Below are 10,342 nucleotides of genomic sequence, written 5' to 3' on the forward strand. Positions count from 1 at the left end.
CTATGGACTTAGAAAAATATGTCCTTAGACCTGAGAACTCTAGATGGGGAGTACAGTAGCATTACTGTCCTCAGTGCTGGACATTGATGATGAAGTATACTTTGAAAGAGTTTACGTTGATTGAATGTTTGATAGTTGAACATATTTTTCCTATAACAAATTGTGACTACATAGTAAGACTTATAACCTAAACAGGTGACCAGCTACAGGTATGTCAGAGAATGTGAGCCAACATATTGAAACTGCTCTGATCTCCTTTAAGAAGCACCTTGCTAAATCTCAATTTCCAGAGAGCTCTGCAAAGCTTGGCAACATCTCTTGAGATTTTAAAGAGTTTCTACTGTATCCAGAGCCATCTAGGTCAAGATAAACTACTTTACTTAATTTTTTGTACTTTTACTTCTAAATATAAGTGATTGCTACTGTCTGACTATTTTAAAAGCAATAAAAAAATTCCCGTTTTCTTGGTCTGTTGGTCTTCTGAGCGGTTTGGATTTAAATTGCCTTGCAGAAGGGTGAGCTAACCGGGGACTATGTTCTTTTGTTGTTGATCTGCACTTCAGAGCTTCTTTTTGCTGTGTTTTTACATTAAGGAGACAAGATTCATCCATCTTGTGGCAGGTGGTGTTTGCCTGATCATACTGAGTTGGAAAGCACTCCAGAAGAGCCTAAAGTGTAGTTTATTGCCCAGAGAGCACAAAAGTTAGAGTTCAGCTTTTTTTTCTGTTGCTCTAAATTAGGCACATTTGCACAGAGCTGTTTACTATGCAGTGAAGGCTGGTAGTGCCCTTTACAAAACGCAAATTTTCAGAGAGTAAAATTTACCTATAAACCTAGTTTTAGGACTGTAACCTGCAAATAAGTGAGGTATTGTGTGAAGTTAAGCTTAGAAAAAGGACCTTGTGTACTGAAAATTACTTATACCATATATTAGCACTCTAGTCCTAACCCAAGAAACCACCCCAGGAGAATCCTGCAAAACCCAGTCCTTAAACCTGTGATGACCCCCCACCTCTGGGCCAGTAATCAAGGAGCCTAGTGGGGGACGTTCACTGGGAGGATAACAGGTACAGACACACAGACAGACACACACACACACACTTTCCAGATGTAGCTCTCTGCATAAAGCACAATTTCCGTTAATTTTACATTTGTTTACAGGAAAGTCCAACTGGACACAGGTCCATTTTCAGTGGAGCACACAAGGAGCACGGTCATTCTGGGGAATAGTCATTCTGGGGGATAGTTCCTCTCTCTTTCCCCAGATTCCCAATAACACTCCCCATTGGCACAGTTATAATGTTGAGTCCTTAGTCAGGGTTCCAAGCCAAGTCCTCCAACACACTCTGTGTCCAACCAGTGCTTCATGTCCCTGCCAAAGTAGCTCACACACACACACACACACACACACACACCTGGGAAAGGCTGACAAGTTTACTAGCTATATCCCCTTTTGCCCAGACTATAAGATAGTTATTGCTGCCACCAGAACCAGCTAATTTAAGGCCCTTAACAAAGGGTGTCCAATTTTACTGTGTAATATTACTACAAATGGTAGTTTGACCAAGTGTAAGGCTATTAGGAGTAGCTCACACAGTGTCACCAAATAAATATGCAAATGCTCTCAAAACGTAAATATCTCTACAAAGATCAGCCACAATGAAATGTTTAAATATATTTAATAAACAATAAAAGAACAAGAAAATACTAAATATATACTCACAGTGACAGAGTTCAAATCAGAGAACATTTAAAATAACACTGAAGGACATGCTCAGACAAATAAAGAAAAACAATATCCAAACTAATCTTCACTATATTTCTGACTAAGAATTATACGATTCCCTACTTACCCAATAGAGCAAGGCAAATGATGTGGTGAATGGTCCTTCTTGTTGTCAGACCCAAGACAGAATACAAAATGCTCAGTCTCACTGAAAGACTTCTCAAAATAACATCTAAAAAATTACTTCTGGGATAGCTTGCAGAATGACATCACTTCTGGTCATTTGACTTCTAGTTCCCATGCAGACTCCCATTGCTGGAAGCTGGCATGATTTAGCACCTACCTGTAAAAATACACACGCAAGGAAGGGCTTTTGCTCAGATATGTGGCAGGTGCTAGAAGTCATAAAACAATTTCATACCTCCATGCTTTTAGAGTAGTAATTAGTTCAGCCCAAAGATAATACAGAAAACTTACTGGTACAGACTTTGTCTCTGGTTGCACTGAAACCAGTGAGACAGCATCTTTATGGCCCAACCTGTAAAGTGATTTAATTTAAGATCTATTTTAAAGTTTACTGGACTGAGGTTAACATTCCAGTTTCTTCTTTTACAACATATACATTTAAACAATTACAGTAGTGGATGTGCATTTCTGTTCTTTCCAGAAGGGCACATTCTGGATACATTTCAAACACGTTACAAATACCTTTTCAACACAAACATCTGCACAAATAAGTTTGATGGACACATGACACACAGTTCTAATACATTTGTAACAAGCATTTTGTATAAGTCTGTTTGGTATTCACAAATGACATGCAATTATTTACAACATTCCAGCTAGCCATGCTGGCAGTACCTCCTATCACAAAACAATAGCCTTCCCTAATACAGATCTGGACAACATGTATATTCAATTTCCTTACATCTCTTATTGGCCAGCTTGGTAGATATGGGCATCCTGAGACAATGTAGCAATTGTCTCATGTTCAAAGATAACCACTTACTCCTTAAAGGGACAGTCCCAGAGATTTTTATTTTGATTCTGGTCTTTGGTTACATTTTTAGTCTGGCTTTCTGGGCATGTCCCACCTTTGGCTGTGGGGGTTGGGGAAGGGGTGCTTACAGGAAGGTTCAATGGTCTTAATAAAATTCCATCCGAAATTGCAGGTGCACTCAATTTTCCCCAGAGTCATTCATTAGTTACACCCGTGCTTTTTATCCTCAGGGAAAAAGTAGCCTTTCAAGAATTTTATGACCTCACTTTCTTACCATCTTGCAGGAAAGCATATGAGCAATGCAAAGCTAAAACATTAGTAAACACAGTTTTCTGTTAATATGATTTCATACTTTATGTTGTGCAGATTTCTGAATGCTACCAAAGTGCTATGACATTATGCATGACTGCCACCTGCTCTGCAGAAAGCATCAGAATGGTGTAAGTTTTGAATAGTAGTAGAAGCAGTCTTTTTTTTTTCCATCTCTGAATACTAGTCAACTATAATGGTTTTCCTGACCTGCTGTAAAAAAACAAAAGTGTGTGTGATGTAAGCAATAGATTCATTTTAAACAATGAAGTCCAGAACTTACTGACACAATGGGGACTGTACAGTACAGCAACCTGTGATGATTATACATTCTAATTCTGAGACTGCTTTACTACAGAGTAAGGGGGATATGTCAACAGCATGCTAAGATGTAGTATGAATTTGCTAAAATGTACACTTGACTATATTGCTCTCAGTTACGCTATGCAGCATAAAGAAAATTAACAGCTGCTCAATTAAGATGAGCTTTTTTGAAGACTTCATAAACGGTACACAGAGTCTTGTCTAATCACCCCCAACACAAACACACAAAAATGTAATAACCTTATTTCCTAGTGATTGGGGACTGAAAGCTTTGACAAACTAAATATTAGAATGAAAGCAGGGCTGCATAAAGTAAATTGAAACCAGGAGTAGGGTTGTGGATGACATGGTAAGTGGGTGGTGACAACTGGGAGGTATCAGGACAGTTGTCTTTCAGTCAGAATTTTAGACTCAGATTGTCCCTTTAAAGGACCTAACAGTATGTGACAGAGATGCATACACAACTTCCTTGGAGGCAAAAAGCTCGCTTACAAAAAAGGTTGTAGAGTACATACACACATACATGTATTCACCTCCAACTATTACCCTGCCTACTGGACAACCAAATCCTAACTCCTACCCAACACGGGTTTAGACCGGGACATAGCACCACCCCTGCCCTTCTTTCCTTCCTCGAAATCATTAACTCTGCTGGCGACTCTGGGAACATAGTTTCTACGCTCCTCCTCGAATTATCCAAAGCTTTCAACACTGTCTGTCATAAGCTTCTACTTTCTAAACTCTCCCATCTTAATCTCTCCTCCTCGTCTATCAAATGGTTCTCCAGCTATCTCTCAGGCAGGGAACAAGCCGCACTTCCTCTTTCCTTCATACCCAAACAGGTGTACCCCAAGGCTCTATTTTGGGTCCTTTACTATTTAACATTTTCATCAATGATTTCCACCAAAAGATCCCCAATGCTAAACTGGTGCAATACAGACGATTTCACTATCTGCTCAGCCAGAACTCTTCCCTTACTAATAAACCTTACGCAAGAGCCCTTCTCCTCCACTGAGTCCTGGATGCTTGGCAGTCGCATAGCCCTAAATGTCTCCAAATCCAAAATAATGATCTTTACTCCTTCTAGACATATTGCTGTTGACAAAGCATCCTTCTCTATACTTAGCCTAAACAAAACATCTATTGAAATAGTTCCCCATATAAAACTTCTGGGCATCCTTATCGATGACCAGCTAAAATTTGATATCCACCTACAAACCAATGTTAAAAAGACTCATCAAAAACTTGGAATGCTTTGACACAGACGCTACCTTTCTCTGTCTTCTAGACAACTCCTATCTACCACCTACCCTCCCTTTGTATGGAGCTCCGCTACTCTCTAATCTCCAATCATCCCTAAAATCTAAACTTTCCTCATGCTATAACAAAATTTCAAAGTTTGCCACAGGATCCAAATCCTCTACTCACCACTGCAACTCCCTGCATGCTCTAAATTGGTTGGAATTCCTAAATTACCTAAATTTCATTCAACTAACTACAGCACACCAGCTAATTTTTAAACCTTCTAACTGTCCATCACTCTCCTCTTCCCTAAAACTTCACCAGACACATAGAACACTTAGATCCACAAATCAGAACCTCTTAGAACTTTACAAGCTTTTACACGCACCAGGGCAACTTCTACTATCATTCTCCCTTGCCAGATTATGGAACTCTCTTCCCCCTTACATTAGAACCATCCCAAACCTACCATGCTTTAAAACCCTACTCCACACTCACCTCTATTCCCTCTGGGAGTGGCCCTGTACACATCCTACCCGATTCCTGACACCTATCCCTATTCTATTCTACTCAAATCTCTGCAACAGCTTCAATTCATCTCTCTAAAATTCCTTTGCCTAAATACATGTATTGCATTAAGTGAACATAAATTTATTGTTTTTGCTAATATCTTATAAGTGATTGACTCAGCTCATACATTTCTAGATATGTAAAATCTTGTCTTGCTGTATATTGTATGTTAAACTGTTGTTCTTATATGCTGTACCAATACATTGTATATTGTCTTTCTGTCTGGAGCTTTTCTCCTCGGGCCTCCATTGAAAATGAACTACCTTGGCCCAATGGACTTTCCCGGTTAACAAACTGAAATAAATAAATAAAATACATTCACCATGCACACACACAGGGACTAAAGCTGGAGATGTCTTGATCTACAACAATAAATATACCCATAGTTTGGTTAAACAGGATAATGCCTTGGAATTCATTCATGTGCAAATCACCAAAGATAAAGTCTATTACCATCTCCTAGCAAGCTACAGGTCACCATCTACATCCCAAGAATCCCATAACTCATAACTAGACCTACTGGAGGTACTTGCCATCCAACCAAAAAAGCTACTCATGGGACACTAACTACACCTCTATAGGCTGGGAAATATATACTGCCTCCCACTTGCAGGTCCAACATTTCCTGGACTTTATAAACACAAATAACCTGGACCAGTTGGTGCACATCCCAAACAGAAATTCAAAGATACTTGACAGTATTCATCTATATACAGAGGAGCTCTGCATCCCCCTCAGTGTCTCGCCCTCACTCACGAGGTCAGACCACATGCAGTCTCCTTCAAAATAAAAACCAACTTGGGAAAACCCTTCTAAAACTGTAACAATCAAGACCAGTTCTAAAGCAAACTGCATCCTTTTAAGTGAAAGTATCAAATTTCAATGCCCCCAACCCCAAGTTCACAGCAACCTATGCATAACTGTTCACAGAAACCTTGTATAACCATGTAGATGGCTACACAGAGGCCTCTGTACCTACAAGAGGCAAGTCCATATCAAACACCAAAGACAAACCACACTGGTAGAATCTTAACCTTAACAGGATATATAACAAAAGGAAAAAAGTCATGGCCAAAATCAGAAAGAGCAAATCTCGTAGCAGGATTTTACGGATTAAACTAAGCAGGGAACAGAAAGGACTAATAGTCCAACAAGGTCAGCTATGAGATCAGGATAGCCTCTCTGGGTAAGGACAGCCACAAGGCCTTCTACAACTACATCCAAAATCTTAAAGGTAACACACAACAGTGTGTCATACTGGTGGTAAAATTATATCACCTTCAGTGAGCAGAGTGACATAGCAAATCTGGCTGACAAATTCAGCTCTAACGTCACCACCCCTTGTGAAATATGTTCTAGCACTACACCCTCCCCAACTCAGCAGGTTATGGCAGCACCCACTATGGCCAAAAACACTGCCTCAATGGGCCATGATGGTACATCACGTTGCCTCCTGAACAGTCTTAAAACATGACCGATCAGGACTACTTGACGCACTTTTCAACTATAGCCTCAAAACAGGCTAAGTACAACGTGAATGGAGTACTGTAATGATTATTCCTCTTTACAAGAGTGGTCCATCAACTTACCCCAGAAACTAGAGACCCATCAGTCTGACTAGTCTAATATGCAATGCCATGGAATGAATTGTCTTGGAAATGATCAACAAAGGCAATGGCAACCTACAGACACTGACTCACCTGGTTTGGTTTTCTCATGGGAAGGTCTTTCCTACTAAAGCTGGCAGACTTTTTTGAGACAGTTGCTAAGGCAATGGATGAGAGAAAAATTGTCCATACCACCTAGCTTGACCTGACAAAGGCATTCGATACAATACTCTACTCTGGTATTGTCAACAATACTCACCAAACTATATATAAATCCCTACACAACTCACTGGATTGCCAGCTGGCTCAGAGAAGACCAAGACGTCATGACTGGTGAGGTCACCTGCACCAAGAGACCCGTCACCATTGGAGAACACCAGGGTTCTGTGCTGTGACTGTTCCTAGTCAGCATCTACTTCTCAGAAGACAAGGCCAATGTCAAGGGCCTCTGGCTCACCCAGTTCGCAGACGACTGTAAATTGGGGCATCATAGATTCCCCCCATGACACGAACATCTTGCATGAGGGTCTAACACACACAGACAAACAACTGATGCCAAATCCATGGATTAAAACTCAATGCCAAGAAATGCACTGTAATGCCTTTTTTGAAAACATCCACCCAGGTTAATTATTTCATTAATAAAACACCCTTAAGAGCTGACCATGTAGGCAGGGATCTGGGAACACATGCAGAGAGTAATCTGGCCTTTAACCAGCATGTAGCCAAGGCTGTAAGAAAATCATTAAGGGTATAGCATCCAGGTCCACGAAGTTATATTACTACTTTTCTTGGCTCTTATCAGACCAATCAGTGTGTATAATATCCCCTTTGGCATGTACCGGACCAGGAATATACAACAGGTGGAATGCCCACAAAGGTATCTTGCTTCGAGAATCCAGGGCATTAACACACTGTCCTATTCAGAATGCATTAAGGCCCTATCTATATTCACTCTTCTACAGGTTACTGAGAGGCAATCTATGCCTGGCATATAAGGCATCTTAGGATCTATCCCTGTTGGTTCTCTTACACATCCTCAAAATGAATAGCACCTGAAATACCAGATCCAAGGACATAAACTTTGACTGCATGGAACATGCTGGCGAGAATACATGTCTCAAAGGATCCCCATGTTACAGAATAGGCTCTTCATACACAGGAAACAGAGTTTATCCATGATCCTATTCAAATGTAACCTTGACCATCAGATGGGCAATTACAAATTCATCCAAGGTCTGGCCCTCATGACTCTGATGGACACAGGCCATCAGTAAATATTCCCAATTACCATACCCCTCCCCACAAAATCTATACATATATATATATATATATATATATATATATATATATATATATATATATATATATATATAGTTAGGGGTCACCACAGCGGAACTCCGGTCCGCTAATGATTGGCAGTTGATTTTTACATGCCGAGCTGCCAGCCCTGAAGCACAACCTTCAAAGAAGGTAAACCCATTCACACATGTCTCCACGCAGAAGACGCTCTAGCTGAGAGTCGAACCGGTCAGCGTCTTACTGGGAGGTGACAACGCTACCGCAGCACCACCACCACGGAGATATAGATATATACATACACACACACACATATAAATATAAATTTATATATATATATATATATATATATATATATATATATATATATATATATATATATATATATATATATATATATATACACATATATAAAAAAATAAAATATATATATATATATATATATATATATATATATATATATATATATATATATATATGTGTGTTTATTATTTTATTTATTATTTGTTGACCGGGCTAGTCTAACTGGATATATGTCCATTTTCAGTAGAGGCCCGGGGAGAAAAGCTCCAACCATCAGCAGTGACAAAAAAAATTAATACAATATATAGCAAATAGCCAAATGAACAACAATACATTAGCTACATAGGTGAGAACAAAAGTTTTACAGAGTAACTTAGTAGTTTTTTTTTTTTAGTACTACAGAAAGGCGAGGTAAAACAGAAGAGTAGAGAAGTATAGAGAGGTGTAAATATCAGTCTGGGTTAGAGCAGGGACACAACCAGTGAGTTGTAAGATATTCTTTCAGATGCTTTTAAAAAAGAATAGTGGAAGCAAGGGAGGAAAGTTCCGTAGGAAGCAGATTCCAGATTTAACTACTGTGTTGGTGAAAAGTGAGTCTCCAGCCTTGTTATTTGATTTAATAGTGGAAACTAGAGGCTTATTAGCCGAGCGTAGTATAGCAAGATTTTTGTAGGGTGAGATCAGGTTAGTGAGGATAGGGGTATTTTTAGGGTGGTAAAGGATTTTTTGGGTGATAACAATTTGTTGATAAAGTAGTTGGTTCTGCACTTCTAACCATCTTAGTTGTTTTAGGTTAACACAGTGGCGAGTTCTAAAAGTGGTGCCGGTGGCAAATCTGGCTATGTTATTTTAACTAGTGGAGAGTTTGGTAAGCTTATTTTTTGATAGATTGGTATAAATTGCTGAAGCGCAGAAAAAGGCAGAGATAAGGTGGGTCTAGGCGATAGTTCTGGCTGTAGGGGAAAGGAAGGTTTTGATTCTGTAAAGAGTGCCTAGTTTGACTGACTGACTTTATAGTAAAGTTAATGTGGTCATCAAAACTAAGGTTATTATCAGTTGTTACTCCTAGTAGACGGGTAGAGGTGTCTGGGGATATGTTAGCTGCATTGTTAGAGGATATTGTAAAGTGCATTTGAGGTGACTTATGAGTTGGAGCAAAGAGCAGTAACTTTGTTTTCTTAGGGTTCAGGAGGAGGCAGTGTTGCACAAACAAATTTTCAACACTGTTAAATACTGTTTAGGTAAGAGACTGGAGAGAGGTTATGGACTTGGCTGAGCAAATTAAAGTAGAGTCATCTGCATATTGTATGCAGGTGGCCTGAGGAATTTTGGTATGTAGGTCATTAATAAACAATGAGAAGAGTAAGAGTAAAAGTCCTAAAATAGAGCCTTGGGGTACTCCAGTGTTCACGGGAAGGGATTTTGAAAGATTATTATCCCACAATACTGCTTGTTGCCTGTTTTCCAGATAGGATTTAAACCAATTTAATGCTTGTGAGTGGGCTTTCAGGATGTCTAAGGATATTGTTTGACCATATCAAAGGCTTTTGAAAGGTCAATAAATAATGCAGAGGAAAGTGTTAGTTACGATTTTTGTTTGAGTCAGAGAAGGATAGAAGGGAAGTTGCTGTACTATGGAAAGGCCTAAAACCATGTTGGCAGTTGGCAAGTAGATTAAGGTGGTCAAGTAGTTGTCTGTGCATGCATTTTTCCATTATCTTAGCTATTGGAGACAGTAAGGCAATAGGCCGAACGTTGGAGAGTTCAGTAGATGCCCCACCTTTATGTAGAGAGATGATATGGGATATTTTCCAAATGGAGGGGATTTTGCTTTCTAAAACTGTTCTATTTATAAGGATGGAGATGGGATAGGCAATAGCTTTTGCTGCTATTTGCAGATATTCAGCTGGAAGACAGTTAGCAGAAGGGGTGCATGATTTTAGTTTTTGAAGGAGTTTGCAA

The sequence above is a fragment of the Protopterus annectens genome, chromosome 17.part0 (genome assembly GCF_019279795.1).
Source record: "Protopterus annectens isolate FY-2018-M chromosome 17.part0, PAN1.0, whole genome shotgun sequence".
NCBI lineage: Eukaryota > Metazoa > Chordata > Ceratodontiformes > Protopteridae > Protopterus > Protopterus annectens.